Genomic DNA, 25,082 nt, shown 5'->3' with positions numbered 1-25,082 from the left:
CACTGAAAAATAAGAATGAAATTTAGCATGCCACAACATAAGTATTCGTTGAAATAAGTTTTTTACTTTCTTTCCCTTCAAAAAGTTGTCATAGAATAAAAATTACTGTTTAAAAATTAAAAAAAGAAAAGTTGGGCCAATGTTTTCCAGCTTCTGTCGTTCATATGCCACCTTTCAAATACTTGCCCTATCTTACCCAGAACTGCATTGTGAAGTGCTACTTCATCATATTTTCTTTAAGTTGACTAGATTTTTAAGTACATTGATTTAAAAATCCTTATTTCAAATGCAAAACCAAATTAAAGAATTTTATTTAGTTAAAAAGGGATATGACAACCACAATGAGATATTACTTCACCCCAGGAGCAATGGCCATTATCAAAAATAAACTAAAGTTTACAAGTGTTGGTAAAGCGATACTGTTGGTGGGAATATAAACTAATATAGCCTTTATGCATAATAGGATGAAGATTTCTCCAAAAATTAATGATAGAGCTACTGAATGATCTAGCAATTTTAATCCTAAGTACATAAGCAAAGGAAATGCAATCACTATGTTGAAGAGACATCTGCACTCCCATGTTCATTGTAGCATTGTTTACAAAAAGCCAAGAAAAGGCAACAACTATATGTCCATCAGTTGAAGAAAGAAAATGTGGTACAGATGCAGGGTGGAAGAGCATGGAAAAGAATGAAACCCTGTCATTTGTACAACATAGATGGAATTGGAGACTATTACATTAAGTGAAATATTTTAGGGATAGAAAGACAAGTACTGCCTGGTCTCACTCATATGTGGAATCTACACAGATGGAATTTGAGAAATTGAGAATGGAATAGTAGTGATCAGAGGTTGGAAGAGAGGGGTGAAGGAAAGATTGTGAAAGGCTCGTCAATAGGCCCTAAGTTACGATTATGCAGGAGCAAGAAATTCTGGTGTACTACTGCACAATAGGGTAAATATAGATAACAGCAATATACTGCATTTTTAAAAACTCTAGAGGGAAGTATTTTGAAAATTTTCACCATAAATTATAAATGAGATAGCTATGTGTAAGTTGATTTAACATTACACAATGCATACATTTATCAAAATATCATGTTACTCCATTAATATGTATAATTTTTGTTTTTATGTAACAGTTAAAAATAAATTTAATAAAAATGAAAATAGATCTAATAAAAGCAAGACAATGTTACTAATTTTTTTTTTCTTTTTTGGTACCGGGGATCAAACTCGGGTCCTTGCACTTGTGAGGCAGGCACCAGAACCACTGAGCTAAATCCCCGGCCCCACTGTTACTAAATTTGAGATAGAATCTATTGCATGATGAATTCTTTCTTTGTTCAAGGGTGAGATTAGCAAGTGTCATAATTGTTGAAGACATTAGTACCAAACTGAGACTTTCTTTTTAATTTAATCAGCAAGAAACAGACAGCTTCTCCCTCTGTGACTCAATACTGCTTAAGGTTGAGCCAGCTTCCCCTTAAATCACCTGGCCCATCATCCATGGGACGCATTTCCTGCTCTAGGGAAAGCAGGGTGAAGCCATATGGGGCAGGGCATGGAAGATGCCAAAGAAGCGCGAGCAGATCTATGCTATGGAACTGACCAAAGAAGGCTTCGTGGAAAAGGTGGAGGGTGTGCTCTGAGATATAGAGGGCAGCAGAGGTCATTTCAGACAAGGAAGTTTCTATGGGAGAGTGATAGATTAGCCTGGCTAAGAGGCAGAGTTTGTCTTGGACACAAGTTCATAAAGGGTACTTATACTTCCTTTCCTCCAACCTTTGTGCATGGTCCCTTCAGCTTTGCTAGCTCCTTTTGTACCTGTGTCTTTAGCCTGCCTTGGCCCTGGGAGGGGGGCATGCAGTTGCCTGTGGTGCATTCTCATGTGGTAGCTGCTCTTCCCCGTGACTTGTTCTGTGATTTGAGGTGTCTGGGGTCCGCTGTTGACTTCCATGCTGATGCTTGGCTGGCTTCATGATCAGGTCAGCATAGCAAGCCCCAAACAGCTTTAATCAGATGTCAGGGTCTATGCCATTGCTGTTTTACACACACTGTACCATTATTATTATTTTTTTAAAAATTCTTTTATTGTAAATTTTAGGTATACAACACAAATACATTTCTCATTGGGAATTGTACCTTTACATAATGCATCTTGGTTCTTATTTTTTCCCCATTCATAGCCCTCCCTTCATGCCCTCCACCCTTCCCTATTTACAAAGACTTTATTTCCATTTTTTCCATTTCTCAGCATTTTTCCTTTCCCTTCTTTCCTTTCCTCTGCCCCTCCCACTACCCCTACCCCTTTGGACCTTTTCTTCCTATTTTGCATTATCATTCTAATCAATGGTACATTTTAGGTAAACAATATAATGACATTCATCATTGGAAATTTGCACCTTTACATAGTCTCTCTTGGTTCTTATTTTTCACCCTTGCCCACCCCTCCCTTCAACCCCTCCAGTCCTCCCTGTTTACAAAGATTTTGTTCCTAGTTTTCCATTTTCTCATATTAATCCCACTTCCTTCTATCCTTTCCCCTAGCCCTCCCACTTCCTTCCCTTTGCCCCTTTTCTTCCTATTTCACATTACCTATTATACATTTAGTCCTTATTTACACTTTCTGTTTCTCACACCAGAGAAACTATTCGGTATTTATTCATGTGTGTTCTATTTATTTCACTTAAGAGTATCACCTCAATGTGCATCCACTTAGCTATAAATGTCTCTAATTTCTCATTATTTTATGGCTGAGTAGTACTCCATTTTATAAAAAAACCACATTTTCTTTATCCAATCTCCAGTTGATGGGCATTTGGGCTGTTTCCAAGTTTTAGCTATTACAAACTGTGCTGCTATGAACATGGGTGCACATATATCACTGTGGTATGATTCTTTTAATTCTTTGGGGAAGATATCCAGCAGTGGAATAGTGGGGTCAGAGGGCACTTCCAGTCCTAGTTCTTTGAGGTATCTCCAAACTGATTTCCACAGTGCTTGCACCAGTCTACACTCCCACCAGCAGTGGAGCAGGGTTCGTCTTTCCCCACAGCCCGGCCAGCATTTGTTATTGGTTGATTTCATGATAGCAGCCATTCTTTCTGGAGTGAAGTGGAATCTCAGCGTTGTTTTCATTTTCATCTCTCAATTGACCAGTGATATTGAACATTTTTTCATGTATTTATTTGCTATTTCTACTTCTTTGTCTGAGAAATGTCTGTTCATTTCAGATGCCCATTTTTGGATTGAGTCTTTAAATTTGGGAGGTCTGATCTTTTTAAATTCTTTATAGATTCGAGATAGTAGACCTTTGTCTGAGGAAGAGCAGGTGAAGATTTTTTCCTACATTGTGGGGTGTCTCTTCACACTGCTGGTGGGTTCTCTTGCTGTGCAGAAGCCTTTTAATAAGAAGAAATCCCACTTCTTGATTGTTTGTGCTAGTTCACGGGCAACTGAGGTTTTGTTCATAAAATCTTTTCCTACACAGATGTCTTCAAGGATTCTACCTAACCTCTGTTCCAACTGGTTCAGAGTTTCTATTTTAATATTTAGATCTTTAATCCATTTTGATTTTAGTTTAGTGCATGGTGAGAGATATAGGCCTAGTTTTAATCTTTGGCAAGTTGAAGCCCAATTTTTCCAGCACCATTTATTAAAGAGGCTATCTTTCCTCGAGTGAGGGTGTTTGGCTCCTTTGTTGAAGATGAGATGGCTGAGTGTGTCTGGCATTGTTTCTGCATCTTCTAATCCGTTCCACTGGTCCTCGAGTCTGTTTCTTTGCCAGTACCATGCTGTTTTGATCACAGTAGCTTTGTAGTAGAGTTGCAGGTTGGGGATTGTGATACCCCCTGCCATGTCTCTGTTACCTAGAATTGCTTTTGCTATTCTGGGTCTCTTGTTGTTCCAAATGAATTTTTGGATTTTTTTCTCGAGGTCTATGAAGTATGCTGCTGGGATCTCAATTGGAATTGCATTAAATCTATATAGCAGTTTTGGAAGTATGGCCATTTTCACTATATTAATCCTTCCTACCCAGGAGCAGGGGATGTCTGTCCATTTTCTGATATCATCTTCAATCTCTCTTTTCAGAGTGCCATAGTTTTCAGAGAAGAGGTCTTTGGTTCCTTTCATTAGGATGATACCTAGGTATTTCAGTTTTTTGGACTCTATTGTGAAAGGAATTATTGGCTCTAATTCTCTCTCAGTGAGTCTGTCATTGGTGTAGAGGAAAGCTATTGATTTTTGTGTGTTGACCTTGTAACCAGCTAGTTGACTGAATTTGGTTATTAAGTCTAGAAGACTTTTGGTGGAGTTCTTGGGATCTTCTATATAGAGTATCATGTCATCTGCAAATAATGACAATTTGACTTCTTCATTTCCTATCTTCATTCCTTTTATTTCTTTCTTTTGTCTAATTGCCATGGCTAATGTTTCCAGAACTATATTGAACAAGAGTGGTGATAGTGGACATCCTTGTCTTGTTCCTGATTTGAGTGTGAAGGATTTCAGTTTTTGACCATTTAGTATGATGCTGGCTGTTGGTTTTTCATAGATGGCTTCTATCAGTTTGAGGAAGAGACTATCTATTCCAATTTTTTGTAGGGTTTTTATCATAAATGCATGTTGGATTTTGTCAAATGCTTTTTCTGCATCTATGGAGATAATCATATGGTTTTTGTCCCTGGCTCTATTGATATAGTGTATTACCTTGGTTAATTTGCATATATTGAACCATCCCTGCATCCCTGGGATGAATCTCACTTGATCAGGGTGTATGATCTTCTTGATGATCTTCTGCATTCTCTTTGCCATTATCTTATTAAGGATTTTTGCATCTATGTTCATTAGTGAGATTGGCCTATAGCTCTCTTTTTCAGTTGGGTCTTTCTCTGCTTTGGGGATCAAGGTGATGCTTGCTCCCAGGAATGAATTTGGGAGTATTGCTTCCCTTTCAATTTCATTGAAGAGTTTAAACAGCAGTGGCAGCAGTTCCTCTCTAAATGTCTTGTAGAATTCAGCAGTGAAGCCATCAGGGCCTGGGCTTTTCTTAGCTGATAAGTTTTTAATTACATTTTCCATTTCATTGGTTGATATTGGGTTGTTCAGAATTTTTAGATCTTCTTCGTTCAACTTTGGTAATTCATCTGTATCTAGGAATCTGTCCATTTCTTCTGTGTTGTCCATCTTATTGGCGTATAGGTTCTGGAAGTAGGTATTGATGATCCTCTGGATTTCTGCTGGGTCTTTTGTCATTTCACCCTTTTCATTCCTAATTGCATGGATTTGGGCCTTTTCCTTCCTTTTTCTGACAAGGTTGGCTAAAGGTTTGTCAATTTTGTTGATTCTTTCGAAGAACCAACTCTTGGCTTCATTGATTTTTTGTTTCGTTCTCTTAGTCTCCATTGCATTGATTTCTCCTCTGATCTTTATAATTTCCTCCCTTGTATGAGCTTTGGGCTTGTCCTGCTCTTCTGTTTCTAGAAGCTTGAGGTTCAGCATCAGGTTGTTTAATTGGGCTCGTTCTGTTTTCCTAATATGGGTATTCACTGCTATGAATTTCCCTCATAAGACTGCTTTCATTGTGTCCCATAGATTCTGATATGTTGTATTGTCATTGTCATTTAATTGAAGGAACTGTCTGATTTCTTCTTCAATTTCCTCTATGACCCATTGGTTATTCAGAAGTGTGTTGTTCAATTTCCATGTGTTTATGAAATTATTTGAGTTTCTTTTGCTATGGATCTCCAATTTCATCACACTATGGTCTCATAATATACAGGAGATAACTTCAATTCCTTTGCACTTACTTCAACATGTTCTATGTGTGAGTATGTGGTCTATTTTGGAGAATGACCCATGTGCAGCTGAGAAGAATGTGTATTCTGATTTTGTGAGGTGGAAGACTCTGTAAACATCTGTTAAGTTCATTTGTTCAAGAGTTCGATTGAGTTCTAGTATTTCATTACTTATTTTTAGTCTAGTTGATCTATCTATTTGTGACAGTGGGGTGTTGAGGTCCCCCACTACAATTGTATTAGTACATATATGACTTTTCGTGTCTGTTAGTATTTGTTTTATGTAGTTGGGTGCACTAGTGTTTGGTGCATAGATATTTATGATTGTCATCTCTTCCTCTTGGATTCTTCCCTTTACAAGGATGTAGTGTCTTTCTTCGTCTCTCTTAATCAGTATTGGTTTGAAATCTACTTGATCTGCAAAGAGGATAGCTACTCCTGCTTTTTTTCGAGTTCCTGTCACATGGAGTATTGTTTTCCACCCTTTAACTTTCAGTCTATGAGTTTCCTTTTGAATTAAGTGTGTTTCCTGTATGGAGCATATTGTTGGATTTTGCTTCTTGACCCATTCTGCCAGTCTATTTCTTTTGATTGGTGAATTGAGACCATTAACATTGATGGTTATAACTGAAACATATTGACTTATCATTGCCATGACTTTTTCTTTTTGTTGGGTTCTCCCCCTTTCCATTGAATTTCTTGTCATGCCAGATGGGTTCATTCTGCTTTGTTTCCTGGGGTTGTGATCCTCAATGTCTGTTTCTAGGCTATTGTGTAAAATTCTTTGGAGTGCTGGTTTGGTATTCACGCAGTTCCTAAGGTGCTCTTTGTCATGAAAGTATCTCATTTCTCCATCCATTTTGAAAGATAGTTTTGCAGGGTCCATCAATCTGGGTTGGAGGCTGTTTTCTTTTAGGGTTTGGAATATGTCACTCCAAGCTCTTCTTGCCTTGAGGGTTTGTGTTGAGAAGTCTGCTGTGATTCTGATGGGCTTTCCTTTGTATGTGATTTGTTTCTTTTCTCTGACTGCTTGTAGATCTTTGTTCTTCTGTCGTGTTTCTGGAATCTTAACAATTATATGCCTATGTGTAGATTTTTTTTGATCAAGGCTATTTGGAGTCCTATATGCCTCAGTTATCTGTATGTCAAGCTCTTTTCCCCTGCTTGGGAAGTATTCTGCCATTATTTCTGTGAAGAGATTTTTTATGTCATCTGCACTTTCTCCTGTTTCTTCATTGAGCCCAATCAGTCTTATGTTATTCTTCTTTGCATCATCTAGCAGCTGGTGAATTGATTTCTCATGTTCCCTTATAATTTTGGAGCAATTTTTCTTTTCCTGGTCAGTAATTGCAATCTTATCTTCTGTATCTGAAATTCTGTCCTCACATTGGCTCATTCTGCTGTGTAGACTTTCAATGGAGTTTTTCATGTCCTGGAAATCTATTTGCATCTGTTTTATGGATTCCTTTGGTTTCCTATGTTGAGATTCCATCATGTTCCTGAGCTCCTCTCTAGATTTATTAATCATATCTTGCACTAGTGGCACAATTTCTCCTGTTATCTGAGAAATTATTTCTGATTTCATTTTTTCCAGATCCCCTTTGGTTGCCAGTTCAGTGGGTCCAGGTGGTTGGATATCAGAGTGTTCCATCTCATTTTCCTTTGGGGTTGCTGTAGGTGATGTGGAAGTCTGGTTTTGAGACTTGTTTATGTGTTTTCTCATTTTGACTGGGGTGGGGGGCTGTTAGCGCCTGCACGGATTACCTCCTCTGAGCTGGGAGAGATGGGACAGGAGCCATGAGCAGCGGTAGGGATGGTGACCCAAAAACCCTTTCCTCTGGGCTGGGAGCAGTGGGAGGGATGGTGGCCAGGAAGCCCCTTCCTCTGGACCAGGAGCAGCAGGACGGCGGATCAGAAGCCCCTACCTCTGGGCCGGGAGCAGTGGGACTCAGTACCTTGGTCTGGTGGTCTGGTGTCCTCTGCGTCTTTGTAGTGTGGAAGCAGGTGGCTGCCTGTCTGCAGCGGGGTGATTCGGCATGTTCTACGGGACTGGGGACCTCTGTTGGGCATGGGCAGACCTGCCTGTCTGCAGCAGGGTGATTCGGCATCTTCTGCGGGACTCAGGTCCTCAGGAGGGCATGCACAGACCTGCCTGTCTGCAGCAGGCTGATTCCGCGTGTTCCGTGGGACTCAGGACCTCCCACTGTACCATTATTACTTAACAATTGCTCAATAATGGAGCAACTTGCTTTTCAAAGGTATAACTAGATTGACTTAAAAAAGACATTTCCCAACCATCATCAGATGCTATAAATATGAGATAATATTTTACAATAAATGCCTAACTGTCAGAATGTTATTTTCTGAGTACCATGTAAAAAGCCCTGCTGAGGAAAACACAGGGTTAGAGAAATGAAACAGGCCTATTTTTGCTAGAGGGAAGAATCTTAGAATCTTGGAACTGGAAAGGATCTTTGAATATATCTAGGTAGTGGTTTACAAGCTTTCCCCACATCTATGATCTGTTTTTGTTATCCTCTATCTTATTGCTATTTTTTCTTTAGCTAAAAATGACACGTTATGTAGCAATTGGCAGAGTCGCTCTGGCTGCACCCTGTCCTCTGTTATGGTCCAGATCTTAAATGTGGCCTGGTTGGAGGGGTGGCTCACTTGGGTGTGACCTGGAAAGGTGGATTCTTGTCCCTGGCTCCTCCCTTCTCTCTGCTTCCTGGCTTTCTTGGAATGAACAATTTCCTCCACCACACTCTTCTGCCATGCAATTTCTGCATTGGAGATCATGGGCTGAATCCCACTGGAAACCATAAGCCAGATAAACCTCTCCTTAAATTGCACTGGGATGTTTTGTTCCAGTACCAGGAAAGTGATTAAGACACATAGACTCTCCTTGGCTTCTTGGAAATACCAAAGCTCCTCTGGAACCCAGTCTGGGATCCTTCAACCTAGTCCCTTCTCCCTCTTGTGCCATCCTTGCCATCTTCCAAATAGAAGAGGTATGGATAAGAGCCCTTCGTCTGCCCTGTTAGCAGCCAGCAGAAGCAAGAACATGTGAAAGGCCAGTTAGTGGTAGTGAGCTGGGCAGAGCCTACTCTGCGTGGTGAGACCAGGGCATCCCACCACTTCAGAGTACCCAGGCCTCATCAAATGTTGAATGCCATGTGTAATGAAACTGTAAATAATAGCCCTTGAGCCGACTGCTTCCTTTCAGAGGCACATCAGCCCAGTTCCTGTTCTCTTTGATGCCAAACACAGGGGAGGTTTTAAAGATAAGACTGTTGTCTTTCACTATGTGTATTCAGCCTCCCTCCATCTCACCCTCCCTGTGGTCTCCCTGACTCTCCTTTCCTGAATATCGGTTTTTCCCTTTCTCTTGCACACAAAAGCTCCACACAGTTTATTCTGTGAGTCTAACCTTTTGCTTCCCCTGCTTTGGCTGGCTCAGCCACCGCGAGCTAAAATGTAACTCTCAGCTGGGACCGTACAGTTTCTGCTGCCCTTTCCAAGGATCTTGTTTCAATGCCAAATTCTAAGTTATTGTTCAGCTCTATACCTATAGGTAATAGCAGGATCAAGCTGTTGGGAATTGACTGGATTGGCCAATACTTATCATCACTGGGCAGACTCTGGAGGTAAACCCAGTATACTCCAGGGGAAAGTAAGACCCCAACTCTAATCCTGCCACTACCTGCAAGACCACTTGTCCTTTGGGTTTGTCTCCATTGTAAAGATCAGAATCTTGATTTCTGAGCTCATCCAACGTGGTGAGGACAGATGGAGAAGGAATGAGAGATCATCTCTAAATCTGCCTCAGTGCAGTACCGCATGCAGGGGCTTCACTTGACACCTGTAAACTCTTCCTCAAAGGGCTGAGCAGTTACCTTAGGGAAAATGTTTTGAAAATTGGCTGAATTCTCCCTTCTCCCCAGATATCCAAATGCCAGCAAGGGATTTTGTGTAGGTGATGGGTAAAGAAATGTTTATGTAAATGGAGTTCTGATTAGAAACAAAAAAGTTGACTTTTTTTCAGGGTGTTCATTTTTATTTGAGGGCTTTGTTTGCACATTAGATGCACAAAATGTGATTTACATCATTGGCCTCACCCTGTCTTATTTGCCTTAATGTAATTGTCTGTTCAGATCCACTGATGTTGAAAATTGCATTTGTCCTTATCAGTGAAGATTCTAAAAATGAGAAGTTCAAAGAAAGCTGAGGCTTTAAAGCAGGGGAAGTATGTTTATTTATTTTTTTAGCTTCTTTGAAATAGTTTTATCCCCTCGAATAGAATAATCTCTTTTCAGAACACCAAAATGAATGGCTCGCACTAGCCCCAATCAGAGGAATTACTAAAATAGTGGGCTAATTCAGAACTTCTCAATCAGTTCAACAGTGCTCTTGGATAACCTTGGAACACTTAGGGATTTTCTGAGAGGCTGACATGTGCTTTGGCTTAAATCTGAAGGTCCCTCCAAGCTCTTCCTTGGCTAGAATCCAGTATTCAGAACTGCCTCTCAGTTAGGATATATAAGAAGAGAAGAATTTAGATGCAAAGGAGAGGAGTAATATTTTCACAACTTGGGACAAGTCCTCTTTGTTAAGTTTCAATATTGAAACTTAACAAAGCTGTATTTTATAGGGCTCTTAAGATCTATTTTTTGCCTAATATAAAACATTTGGTGACATGCTGTCTTCCAACATTATTTACATTAATCAGCTTTGCATGGAGTTGCAGGGTATCGGACAAGGGTAGGTTCGTCAGACCACATAAAACAGAAACAATACCTAGCATTCGTCATGTGCCCATGCACCAGGGACTGCACTCAAGGCCCCATCCCAACCATCTCATGTTGATAATCAGTCACAGAAGCCTTCAGAGGTAGGTGCTATTGACCTCACCCCACCATGGATCAAAGCAGATAAGTAACTTTCTCTCAGGCCACACAGCTGGTAACTGGAGAGCTGAGATTTGAACCAGGAGTGTTCTGGCATCTGTAGCAATGACCTTATCAAAGAGGTCAGGAGTTCCTAAACACGTGGTATACATCAGACACACTCAGGAGAGCTTCTGTAAAGATGGCAAAATGATTATGAAACAAATGTCACTGGAGGTGGTGACTAGGCATGTGTGCTGGGAGATGATCATGCTCAGCTTTGGATAAGAACTGTCCCAGGCTACTCAGGATGGTATTTTGCAGGCTCACGTGGCTCTCAGAATAACCCAGGGCACTTTCATAACATGCTGGTTCCCAGGATCCACTTCAGAATTCCTGAGTCAGAATTACCCAAAGTAAAAAGAAACAAGCAAAACAAAGCCAAACAACAACAACCTGACAGAAAGTGATTACTAGAATCTGGGAAAGGTTCTGGGGTGAGGTAAAGTGAGAGTAGAAGAAGCATGAATAGGTAGGAGCACAGTAAATTTCATTAATATGTACAATTAATATGTATTGATAATTTAAAAATACCTGGGAAGCTTATTTGAATTAAACACTATCCCTAAACATTTAGTCAAGGATTGTGCCATTGCCAGTGAGCACCTTTAGACCATCTGTGTACAAGGACATTTTTGCGATTTGTTGTGCAGAGTGGTTTGGATGAAGACCTAGATTCCTCTTCTGCTGCCTCTCATCAGCTGGTCAATCTCTAACAATTCACTTCTTCTCTTTGGACCTCAATTTTCCCACCAGTAAAATGAAGAGTATTCAAGATGATCCTTTTTGGACCTCACATCTTTGAAGAGCATGACTATCCATCGAGCACATCTTTCAACATTCAAACATTCAAACACAGGTCTGCATGCTTTGATTTAAATCCCCAATACTAATTTTTAAGACAAGAGACCTTTCTCTCTAACCACTAATAAACAGCCATTTCACCTAGGTTTAACTTCAGGGTACACACTGGAGGTATTACCCAGCCACTTCTTTCTGTGTGACCAGATGTACAATTGTTCCTCCCCACTAGGGAGAGGCAGAGAAGATAGGCAAGGTAGGTGGCAAATGAGCCTTAACTTGAAAGCTTTCTCAGTTTCTCAACTTTTTCTATACCCATGGCTTCATCTAACCTCAACACATATCTATAAGGTGGGCAGGTCAGCAGTGTGGCCCATATCCAGTCAATGAGCTATGTACAGCTAGTCATCCCAGGGTTGGAGATGATTTCTCAACTTCTCCAATGTGGGTATGGTATCATTGGGTAGGATGCCAGCTGCAGGAGAGAAGGGGGCATCTCTCTTGTTCACCCTAGTACCTAGAACCCTGCCCAGCATATAGTGGGCACTAGTAATTACCTATTGAATGAATGAATGAGTCAGGTCCTCATTACCTAACCATGACCTCTCTGGAAGTTAAAAGTAGAGAATTACTTTCATTGCCACAGGCATTTTTATAGTTCACATGGCTACTGTTAAGCCCTTCTTTTAGAAGGCTGTTGAAAGGCTGTGAGAACAGAATTCCCTAGAGTGAGAGTTATTGGAGAGATATCAACTAATGGTTGTCATCACCTGTGAGAAATTTCCATCTCTGTAGTGTGGGTTAAAAAAGGAGAGGAACCTTTGTTCCTCTGGAAGGTCCTGAGGAGCCAACCACCTCTGATAAGGACTTACCTGCAGGTGATGGCAGGGTCACAAAACTATGGGTTGTTTTGGTCACAAAGATGACAGTAAGTTGACAGAACTTTTGTTTCACAAGATAGCACAAGGCCTTCAGCAAATTCTGCCTCCTAGGTGAGACAATTCTGAGATGTGTTCTACACAGTACCCTCTCACAGAAGATGGGCTTTCCCCCAAGATATGATAAAGAGCTTGTGAGGTGACAGATGGAAGGGGAAGAATCCTTGAAGAAAGGAAATTTATCTATGCCAAGGAACAGCATTGATGCCTATTTTACCAGAAGCTATAAACTGGGACAAATACATGAACTTTAAAAAATTTTCAATTCATTACTAACATTTTCAAAAATCTAGACAGTCCAAATAAAACTCAGATTTGTAGTTTTTCTTGAAGAACACTGGATCTGTATTCTTGCATGGCCAACAACTGGTTGGAGCTGAGCAGTTGCTGCAATTCTTCCTGATGTGGAGGTAATTATCTTTCTCATAGTAAATAAATAATTTTCTGTATCTGTGGCAGACTTTGTTGGTGCCCAGCCCACCTCCACTGAGCACATCCAGGCCCCCATGCACACCAGCAAGATGGCTTCAGGCTGCAATTACCTGTACTTCTTTCTCTTAGAGTTTTCTTTGGTCATCTGAGTGAATACATTCTCAGCTCACCAGAAATGTCCTGAGTTGCTTCTGGAAGCAACTCTCAAAAAGCGATGAATGGGAGTTGGTGGATAAATATCTTGACTGTAGGCACAAGCTTTAAGTGGTTTTCTGGAGATCCTCAGCAAATGTGAACCCCAGTTGCCCATGGCAAGAACTTGTGTATGAACACTCTTTGTATTGGCTCCTTTCCCTTCTCTCCCCCTTGAAGTTTTCCTGGCATCATCTTCCAAATAAACAGCTTGCATTTATATCATTGTCTCAAGATTTGCTTCTGGGGGATCCCAACCTAAGTCAGCAAGTGTGCTGGACCATTTCCGGAAAAGGGAATAAAAGAAAGACCAGTAGCTGACTTGATTCCCCTGGTGTTTCCCTTTCTATGGTCCTCTAAGGTTACAATTCTGGGAATTCTCAAGAAGGCTGGAGGAAAACCACCTTTCTCAGAGCAGAAGTGGCTCTGGGCATCACCAAGCAGTATGTGGCTCCAAAAGCATGATCTCTAACTCTTGGAACAGCCATGTGGTGTTGAGCAGGACAATCATGGTATATTCTACCCTCCACACTGTGTGGCGCAGGATGATGAAGTCCTGGCCCAAAGGAGCCCATGTCAAGTACCACAGAGAAGGCTGCAAGAAGATTTTCAGTGATGAGCAGGTTAAAGCCTTCATCCAGGGTGCTCAAAGGCTTGAAGGGGGTCTTTGTGTTGGTCCTGCCCAATAGACTGAACAAATTCATGGAAATGGGAATCAAGAAAATTGTGTAAAATACTTAACTGCTAAGGGTCATTTGTCTTTGCCCTGGCCAGAGCATGTCTTCAGGGGACCAAGGGAGACTCACTGTGAACAAATTTGACCATGACACCCAATTCCATGTGTTGATCACTGGGGCGGCAGGGGGGGGACTAGGATGTTCACAGACCAGGCAGCTCCACTATGCAGACTCGGACTCCGGATGTTACCAGGACCCGAGTTGTTGTGTTTAAACATTTATTTAAAACAGAAAATCATGTCTCCTGTTTGTACTTAAGCACTGGCTTTTCCTCTGCACAGGCAAATTTTGGCGTTGATGTTTTATGTTGATCATTCTGCTGCAAAACAATAAAATAGGACATAGAACACCAACAAAAATTGGGGGAGATTCCCCCACCCCAGCTCCCACTCACACTGCATTGATGCTAGTGCATATAGCATGCACAGCCCCTGGTCAGGCCTTCTGATGCTTAGCTGAGTTCCCTGACAGGAGCATATGTGAGGTCACCAGGAATTGAGGCATCAAATAATATTTAATTTCACTTCTCCCTAAATATTATCGAATTCCATTCCCAGCAGCTTTTCTTTTTGACTCACTCTTTTTGAGGCAGCTCAAGTGGAAAAAGAAATAGCTTAGATGCAAGTAAAAGAACATCATCCAACCAAAAGAAATTCTTCAGCTAAATGCAAGGGACTAGGCAATTCTTTATTTTTTCATGTATATTATTTAGCATAATGATTATCCAGCATATCCTTTTTTATTTTAAAGACTGCTTCTTCCATTCCCCTCGGGAGAGTGTTTTTAGCTCTGTGGAGCATGAATTTTTTTCACTTATCTACTGATTATTAGGTATAAAAATCCCCTTTAGTAAGAGGTTGCACCTTTAATGGTCTCTCCAATGAGCATTTACGTAAATATTGAATAAGCTTATTCGGGGAAAAGTAATGCTCCTGTCTCTGGATCCTTCGTCATTCACCTTAATAACACCACCTGCTGAGTTTCAGCTTGTGGACTTACAAAGCTGCTATAGGTCCTGAACACCTCTCTTGTTTGGGCTTCCAATCTTAAATTAATGAATGAATTATCTAAATAATTTTGCTTTAATGGGAATTTGTACTCATCCCTGGAGTTAGACTGTGACACTAAGTGTCTGTCTGACCTTGAGTAAGTTACTTAACTTTCTCTCTGGGTCATTTTCTTTATCTATAAAATGAAGAGCACAGCAGTATCTTTAAACTGGTAAAAATTGGATGATTTAACACAGGTGAGGTACTCGGGAGAGCCCGCAGCTGATCATCGTCGCCATAATCGTTGCTCAACTCAGGTGTTTTGTTTAGTTTGATCAGAGGCTGCCAAGGGAATGGCACTAACATAACCCCATGGTGTGGTGTTGGTCTACTACAACACAGTGTGCAGCGGCTGACAGCAGTAGTTTGTTCACCAAGAAAAGGTGATATTGACAATCATTGTGCCATAAGCTGATGCATGTCAAGTGGTGAACAAAATGTCTCACACAGCAGGATTTCACCAGTTGCCAACTCTAGTGTCAGACTCTTGCTCTCAGTTGAGCTCTCTAAGGAGTTTTAAATATGCAAAGCAAACCCCCCAGTAAACTCATCTCCTCCTTCCTTAAGGAAGTATTCAGTGGATTGTATATGCCAGACAGTCACTGTTCTAGCCTTGAGTGATAGTGAACAGGACTGATATGTTACGAGGTTCTTACACATCTATTCTCATGGGAGGTGACTGACAACAGACACATATCTGTGTCGTGTGGTAACAAATGCTGCTGCAAAAATAAAACAGGGGAAGGGGACAGTGAAGAAGTTCAGGACAGGGGATAGTTTGTTAGCATAGCTAGAGTGGCCTGGGAAAGCGTCTCTTGGGGTGATGCTGAGTAGATACCTGAGGGAGAAGGAGAACTGAGGGCAGGCAGGGCTGCTAGGGGCAGAGGCTTCTCTACAAAGGGAACAGTAAAATTGAAGGTTCTGGAATAGGTGCCATCCCATGGGGACACTACCATTCCTTCCTTTTTGTCCATTATCTTCTCAGTTTTCTCTTCAGCCTTGGAATAGACGTTCTCAAAGTCACATTAGACAGATGGGCTTTGGGGAGCCCAGGGTTTAACTAGTGAAGAAAACATGAAGTCATCAGCAAACACCGCAAGCCACCCGTTGCCCAAGACAGTTCACCTTCGGAGACGCGACACTTCCAGCCCAGCTTCCTCCTGGTTCAAAGAACATCAGCTGGAGTCTAAACTGCTGATATGGCACATCTACTAATTAAATTATTGCACAACACTAGTCGCCAGGCTAAAGCTAGTGGAGTGATTTGTTATTATCCTCTTGAAGAACAATCCGTGGGCAAAATATTATTAGATTTGATTTTTCTAAAAAGCAGGGAGTGAAGCTATTTAATTAAGATTGTGTCAAAGCATGGCTCCATTTTCCCCTTTGGCCCTTTTCTTTTCATTTCAAATAGGAAAGGGTTCCTGGTGGGAAAATATAAGAAACTGGTTTGTCTTCATTATTGCCAAAGTAGAAATTTTATTTCATCATCCCACTGCCAATCCATACCATGAACTTGCTGTCAGGGCTCTTTTATGCAGGAATAATCTAATATAATATAATCCACACCCACACGAGGATATAGTTGGCCATCAATTTATATCAGAAATCCCAAGTGGGGGCCAGCATGTGGGTCTTTGGGAATAACTCTTCATTTTATTCCTTCAACTCATGAATTGCTTCACTTTATATTAGTTGAACTCCTCATTTGTGCAAATTACTGCACTGGGAGCTGAGTGTGCAATTAAAGACGAAACAAAGTTATAACGCCTCTGGCTGAGAGTCGCTGAGTGATGGAAGGCCATCGGGAAAAGAGAGATGACTCAGCACCACTATTCATTCATTCCCTAGAACTACCCCTTGCTCCTGCTTATCAAACCTGACATGTCCCTGGAGCTCCTGCTCAGGTGGAGGTTCCTCCACCCCACCCCCCCATGGCCCATTCCCTCCTTAGAATTCCTAAGTTTTCTCTGAGCAATCACTCCATATAATTTCAGGTTTTATTGAATGTGCATTGTTTCTTACATGTTGTCTTATTTCCAAATTAGCTGGCAGAGACCCAGGCCACATCTTCTACTGCTTTGTTACCAAATATTTACCAGCTTTTGTCTTGCCCAGAACAGGCACTAGTTGATTTGGAAATTAGCAGAGCTTCTGACAATGTTTCTCATATGACCTGATTTGACTTCAGGAGTTTGTTCACCTATACCACCCAGCAATCCACCTATCTATCATCTACACTGGTTATTTACTACCCTCCATCCCGATACCCCATCTAGTTACATAGATATACTCATCTATGTGTCCGACGTTCACCCATTCTTCCTTTTCCCCTCCCTCTCTCCTTCCTTCCTTCTTTTAGATTTTCTTTTCTCTTTTCCTTCTTTCTCTCTTCCCCCTCCCCTTTCTTCTCTCCCTCTTTCTTACTTTCTCTCCTTTCTTCCTCCTTCCCTCTCCCTCTTTCTTTCTTTCTGTCTTCCTTCCTTCCTTCCTTCCTTCCTCTCTTCTTTCTTTTGTTCCATGGCTTCTATGTCATCAGGCCTTAGCCTCCCATGTAGGCAAAACTATCATCCCCTGCCTCTGCACCCAGAGAAACCTATAGTCCTCATCCCCCGAGGGCCCATGTGTTAAAGGCTTGGTCCCTAGGTAGGTGCTACTGGGAGGTGGGGACTCGAGAGGAAGTGAGGTCTCTTGAAGGGGTATGAGGACCAGCCTCCTCTTCTTTCTCTTTGCTTCCCAGCTGCTGTGAGCCATACTCCTCTGCCGAGTACTACTGCCATGATGCACTGCCTCACCACAGATCCCAAAGCAACAAGGCCAGGCAACTGCAGGTTGAAATCTCTGAAACTGAGCCAAAACCTTCCTCCTTTTAAATTGATTATCTCAGACATTTTGTCACAGTGAGAGAAAACTAATACATTAATATTAATTGCTACATCAAAACTGTCAAGAGAGCATCAACACGGAAAGTAAGGATCAGAAACGGGATTGGGGCCAATGATGAGCTTGGATAATCTGCTGTTTCTTCCCACTTGGCTATCTCTTGTTCCTGGAAGGCAGATGAAGTCACCTTAAAAGCATTCAGGCAACAGAAATAGTGCCACATTTTGGACTGAGAATGGCTAGTCTCTACTACCTAATGGTTTAGTAGTCAATGGACATCTATAATTTAAACCATCTAATTTGCTTTCACATGTTATATTTTAGAAGCAAACAATTTATGCTAATACAATTGCTATGTTAAAAATGGCACTAATTTAAGCTTTCTAAGAATACAAATGCATGGCCTATAACTGTTCTGTTATCATTAGTCACACACATGAAAACATGACACAAAGTAAGTTTTTTGTCTCTTGGAAACAGAAACAGCTTGAAAGAACAAAGGATTGCACGTTAATTCCCCGGGAGCAAGGATCCAGCCAAATGGAGTGCATTCTATAAGACATTAGCAACAAAAGGAAGATGAGAGAGAAAGAGACAGAGATGGAGGAGCTGGGAGGTAAGAGAAAGAGGAGCGGGGGAGTGGAGACAAAGGTTTTCTGGTTGAGTAAAGAAACAGAGGAGAGAAAGACTCGGAGGAGGAGAGAGTGTGCCGCCTTGGCCTCAGGAGGGAGGTACAAGCTGCATCTGGGGGACAGAGCCCATCAAGCAAAGCGGGCCTGGTTGGGAGGCCTGGCTTCTCCCTGCCACCATCCAATTCACACCTGGCCCATTGAGCAGCAGGCTGTCTGTCAGTGTCTTCTTACAAAGGCACCCAATCATCTTTCCCCTTCCCAAAGACCCCTTCCTCCCTGCCAAGCTCACCATCCTCTGCTGGCTCCCAGAACACAAGGCCTGTAGCATCCAAACCCAATTAATTGCCTTAATACCCTTGTCCACTGCCAAGCAGGTCTGGATAACAAAAGGGTCATGAAAGAACAGTGAGGCTATTAAGCACACAGGAAATAGGACCACTGGTGTTTGGGGGCGGGGGGGGGGGTCGGGTCTGCTGCCTTGAGTTGTATCAGAAATTACCCCAGAGATTTCTTGTAAAATAAAACAAGGAAATGATCCATTTGTTATTTGGGAAGAGAATTCTGTGCATGAATTCATTTGTGAAGAAAAAAAAGACACTGATGCCATAAGAACACAGCCAAGAACAAAAAACACGTCCTAGTTTATTCTTAAGGACCTCATCATTGGCCTTCACAATTTTAAGAAAAACCTTTCACAGGATCCTGATAATTTGCTGAGAGGGGTTGACACGGGCTTGAGGAGTGTTTTTCCAAAAGAGAATTAAAGAGAGAGCGAATGGTTTACTTCCAGAAGAAGAAATGCAAAAGAAATCAGAATATCTTGAAAAAATACAGAATGTTGGGCTTTTTGGCTTGTTGCTGTATAATTATTTTAAAATATTTTAAATGACTACTTCGCTGAATTTCCTTTTCCTACTGGAGATTGAGAAAAACATGGGAAATTGATTGTTCTTGCTCTTGCTCTCCAATTTATGTTTATTTATTTATCTAGCTAAATATAACTGCATTTAGAGAAAACCCAGGATCCTTTTTGAAGTTCCAGCCAAATGCTTGAAATCTCTAAAATGGCATTGAAGGGAAAGAAAATGTCTCAGTGGTGCCATTCCTAAAACAGCCTTAGTTTTCTCCTTTCCCAGGGAGAAAAAGTTAACTTGGGGAAGTCTATCCTGCTCTTTCTTTCTTGTTATACAGGAACATCAACCAGTTCCCCTCTGAAACTCCCTTTCTCCTAGCCCAGTAGATAGATATGAAAAAGAGAAACAGAGCAATAGCTCTGGGACAGAGACTGGGATTCCAGCTCTGATTTGCTGTGTGACCTGGGGTAAGATAGTTAACCTCTTCATACCAGTTTCTTCATCTATAAAATGAGTATTATAATTCCATACTTCCTAGAGCTCCTGGAGAATTCACAGAAAGCACTTGTACACACTGTACACACACACACACACACACACACAGAAGTAACACTAACAAACAGCCCACATATAGTGGTACCTGGCACATAATTAATATCTGACAAATGCTAATAATTACTGGCTCCCATACAGCACATCCCTTACTCTCAAATGCAGTGCCTTTCCTAGGACACGTATTTTGTACCTTACTCTATATAGTTCCTATCTCCAAAGTGTTTCATGTGTTTTCTTCATTATTCATTTTGCATGTGTTATTCACATCATAATTTGTTGTAGCCATTGTTTAAGATTGGGCCCGTTTATCCTTGATCATCTTATTTCATCTCCTTCTTATCAGCAGTCTCTGACAGAGACTGATATATTAAAGAAGCTCCAACATCTACAGAGGCCTTGTGTGGGTTTACTTGTATTCACTCTTTAGATCTGTCTCTCTAGCCTGCCATCTGTCACCTTTTGCTGAACTATTTTCCATTGCAGAAGCTCGACATCCTTGCATCCTTCTATTGGTGATCTGAATCTTGTTTTTCACTTGGCTGCCCACCCCCTTGGCAGCAATGAGGTATTGATTTTTGCTTCTAGTCATTTAACATGTGCATAGACACTTGGCAGACCAATTTATAAATGATTGCAAAAGTGCTCTGGCAAATCTGAGAGTGTTTGTGACTGAGAAAGAAAAACACAGACTATGAAAATCTCACACCTTTCAACTGGGCTCACTTAATGCTGCGCTTTCTGTCTCCTAATGAGCATTTTCAATCACCACTGAAGATCTTGTTTGTCTCCTTCATCTGCTCCTTCCTGGAGCTCAGACTCCATCTCAGCAGGCTCACTTGTTTTGAAGCCACCACCAGGGGTTAATGTGCAGGTCCTCGACCCTCCTGGCAGACACCACCAGCTCTCCTGATCCCCCCTGTCAGGCCCTACAATTCATGGCCCTTCCTAGGGCAGAAGCCATGTGCCACAGAGCAAAGCTGCGTCAGATTGTACATTTTAGGGTTATTTATTAGTCCTGGGCTCACAAGTCTAGCCGGGAGCTTCTCACTCGAGGTCTGTTTGCCTTACACAGCCTGTCTCTGAAGTGCGATTTGGAGATCTAGAGACGTCAGGGTAATTTTCCATCCTCCGGTGACAGTGTTATTATCGAGAAGGAAGGATGAGGGCCGCTGGCTGTGCTAATGACTGCTTCTCATTGCAGAGGCTCCAGGAGCTGGGCGATATAAACGACTATTCCCAGCCAGATTCCCCACAGCCTCACCTGGAGTCCCTCTCCCCCGGGGAGGCTGCGGTAATGGCTTTCTTTGCAACACCTTCTCTCCACCCTGTCACCTCACAGGATTGTAGAACCACTGTGTCTGGATTCCCTGGGGGCTGCAGGATTTCCTGAGTCTGTTTTTACTTGTTTATTGTGATGCCTCCTGGGGAGGCTGAGGCAACACTGGGCATCTGTGAGTGCTGGAGAAGGCAAAGGAGAGGACCAGACCACGTCCCAAACATGCCTGTATCCCCTATCTCTCCCAACCAGTGCCCAGTCACACTAGGCTTTTTTCAGTCTCCCAACACCATGAGGAAGCTCCTAGCCAGGCGTGTTCCTCCCTTGACCCTCCCCTTTGTGATGACTGAACCCAGGGTCTTTGCACTGAGCTACATCCCCAGCCCTTTTAAAATTTTTGGTTCTGGGACAGAGTCTTGCTAAGGCACTCAATTGCCCAAGCCAGGCTTGAGCGCGTGATCCTATTGCTTCAGTCTCCCAAAGTGCTGGGACTACAGGTGTGCATCCCATGCCCAGTCTGCTTCTTCTTCTCAATGCCACCCATTCTATGTCAGTTCTCAGGAAAGCCTTCCCCGCCTCACCGTGGACAAAGCCAGTCAGGCTGCTGCCTGAAGCTCTCAGAGATCTGGTTTGTAGGCTTCAGTGTCTTTCTGCTGCAAGCAGATGTGAGACTGCTCAGTTGCTCCTGTCTTGGAGTCAAGCCTGAGACTCCTGGGAATGGGGGCATCTCCTGCACCCCACCAAGGAACTTCCTTTTTCATCTAACTGCAGGGGTGATCATGTGGCACTAAGCCCAGAGTGTCAGGACTTGAATCAGCAGTAGGATACATGTATGCACTCACCCCAACATGGTCTTTTCTCTTGCACCATGGAAAAAGGATGAGGACAGAAGCTGTACCATAGTGAGTATTCTGCATATGAGAAGGAGGAAGAGCAAAAGATCCATGCACAATTTTCTCTTCTTGACATGATATATGTGCATGATAGCCATTAGGAATAAACTGAAAACTCAGCTAAATTTTAATGGATGTCATTTCCAGTAGACCCGTAGAAGGGAAGAGCAGGCTGATTGTTTGAACACTGACGTGTGTGCACACACAGAACTATTTACGTAGAAGATCTAATTTACAGTATCAAATAGGGTAAAAATTGAAGCACTGAAAAAACCCAGAGTTTTCTTTGAAATGATATTGCTTGAAACAGAGGCTAGATCAAAGTATCTTAAGTGTTTTTCATTTTCTTTTTGACTGGTTAAAAGTCCCTTTACTCTCCTTATCTGCCTACTCTATGATCCAAACACCCAAGCATCCAGAGAATTTGGCCAAATTTGAGTTGAGTTTTATGTATTGGATCATGAATTCAAGCCCTGCCCAGCAAGACCTTGGGGATGTAGCCCAATGTGAAGGTTTTGAGTTCAATCCTCAGTACTGGAGAAAGAAAGAGAGAAAGAAAGAAAGAAGGAGAGAGAGAGAGAGAGAGAGAGAGAGAGAGAGAGAGAGAGAGAGAGAGAGAGAGAGAGAGAGAGAGAGAGAGAGAGAGAGAGAGAGAGAGAGAGAGAGAGAGAGAGAGAGAGAGAGAGAGAGAGAGAGAGAGAGAGAGAGAGAGAGAGAGAGAGAGAGAGAGAGAGAGAGAGAGAAAGAAAGAAAGAAAGAAAGAAAGAAAGAAAGAAAGAAAGAAAGAAAGAAAGAAAGAAAGAGAACCTATTCATTTAGAAAACAGTCACCAAGTAACTGCCGCATGCTGGGAATCGTGACCAGGTTCAGAGCCACACAAGACCCAGTTCCTGACCTCAGATGGAAAGTATGGGGTTTGGAATCACACTGCCTGAGGTAGAATTACAAACCTACCGTTTACAAGCTCCATAAATTTGGGCAAGGTGTTTTATCTCTCGAACCCTCACTTCCTACGTCCCTAAAGTGAGGTTAATGCTGCTTATCTCTTAAGGTACATTTGAAGATTAAGTGAGACATAAGCACTTAGAAAGTAAATCAGATCAAGAAGGCTCTCACTTAAAACCTTCCAAAGGGTTCCTGGGAAACGTGGAAGAGTTCAAGGTCCTTAATATGGTGACCTAAACTGGCCCTTGTTTATCTCTCTCTCTCTCTCTCCCCACATTTCCTGCTCCGTGTTGCCTCACCCTGTTTTCCAAATACTACCCCCTTCCTGTTTCTCCAACATCTCCGAAATACTCCCACACAGGACCTGGCTACTTCCTCTAGTTGTGACTCCTCCTTCGGGGAATCGCAAGCCTTTGTTCACATTGTTCAGGTCTCTGTTCAGAGCCACCTCCTCAGAGGCTGCCCTCCAGCTCATGGTGGCTCTATACTTTTTTACTTATTTTGTTTTTCTTCCTGGCCATGATTCCTGCCTGAAATTATGTGATATGTATATTTCTTTTTTGTCTATCTCCTCTTTTGGAATGGAAAATCTACAGCAGCAGATCCTTTGTTTATTTTTATCGTTGCTGCTCCCCATTCCTGAAAATGTGCTTGATACTCAAATATTTGCTAAATAAATAAACGATGACTATTTCTTCACCCTGTGCTTGGTATATAGTAGGACCTCAATAAATGTCAGTTCTTTCTGCGCCCTTCTCAGCAAGGAGCTTAAACTTTAGAGCTGAAGATAAGGCAGTGTGAGATGGATTTTTTTGGATTTAGTTAAGCCCCTTGGATCTTTTTACATCCCCAAAACTACATGCTGCAGAGCCCAACAGAAAGTGAATCCTCATTTTATATTTTAATCAATTTGTTCCACATAAACTATGTCTAGGGTGATAAGAGCAAGTGTTAGAAAAATTAAAGAACTAGAACAATTCATAGAATTTGCTTATTAGTCCTTGTCCTCTGTAGCACTGCTTGCCTTGAAAGGAGCAATCTGGAGAAAGTGCTGCATTGACTGCAGGAGTGAATATCTCAATTAACGCAGTTTATTTTAATGAACCTCACTATTGAGAGATGGATGAATGAAAACTATTTCTGTCCCTTCTTTTGAACGAATTGCACAGAAATGTTTCTTTGCTGTTTTGAATCCCTGGATTCATGAACTGTCCTTCCACCATGGATACCTATTTCTCCTGTGCCTTGGCTTCCGCAAAGGTAGAGGAAGAGTTGGATTAAATGCCTTTCAAAAGCACAGGGTCCTGAGTTCGATACCCGGTACCAAAAAAAAAAAAGACTTTTAAAAGCTTTAGGTGGATAGGAATTCCATTTGATCATGCTTCCCTGTCACCTTGCTGTGATCTTTCTTTCCTATTCAGTTTATTTACCTTTTCCTCCTCAACCCTTCTCTACCCACCCCCTTTTCTCATTTATGTGTCAAGTCACTAAGGGCCTCAGAAAGCATTATCCAACGTTTCTGAGAATACTTGGGGCAGAAAGAATCCCAGCTTGCTGTGCTAGCATTTATTTTCAAATAGGGAGAATAAATATTTTAGAGATGATAGTAAGTGGTAGTGAAAAGGAAAATTGAGTTCTCTAGTTAGCAACATTTGAGCAAAGAAAACTTTTTACATAGTGGGCTGCCCAAAATATACACTTTGCATGAGGGTTATTTTGAGCTGAAGGCGACTGAGAAACAGCAGATAAAAGAAAAGCCCTCCACGAATTTCCCTCTGCAAAGGACCCCACCCCTCCTCGACATCAGAGAGAAATTACTCTTTTATCACTAGAAATGGCACTAACTAGAGTCTGCACAAATAAACCTGATTGAAATAATCCTTATCTGTCATTAATTTCCCCCCTATATTTACCTCCCTATAACTTGCCTCTGCTAGAAGCCCAAACACTTTTCCTTTGTACTGTCACTTCACAAAGTTGTTCTTTGTTAAAATGGTATGTGAGCTCTCAGGCCTAATTACTTCATTAGATTTTCCCTTTCTTTTATATGAGACCTTTTGGTGCATAAGATAATTAAAATATTAACATCAAATACAACTTGGTATGCCTTTTCTCCTGTTAATCTGTCTTTTGTCAGTTTATTTTGC

General features: G+C 41.7%; 1 pseudogene; it reads right to left on the bottom strand.

Moving 5' to 3' along the window:
- The window catches only part of LOC101707023 (large ribosomal subunit protein bL19m pseudogene), an 82,546-nt pseudogene extending 59,136 nt beyond the window's left edge, over positions 1 to 23,410 (bottom strand).
- Positions 23,411 to 25,082: the final 1,672 nt, after the last annotated feature.

This window comes from Heterocephalus glaber, unplaced genomic scaffold (genome assembly GCF_053883595.1).
Source record: "Heterocephalus glaber isolate CG9 unplaced genomic scaffold, H.glaber_assembly_v1.0 deba00001707, whole genome shotgun sequence".
NCBI lineage: Eukaryota > Metazoa > Chordata > Mammalia > Rodentia > Bathyergidae > Heterocephalus > Heterocephalus glaber.
The sequence above is the reverse complement of the archived record's forward strand: the minus strand, read 5'-3'. Positions and strand labels throughout refer to the sequence as shown.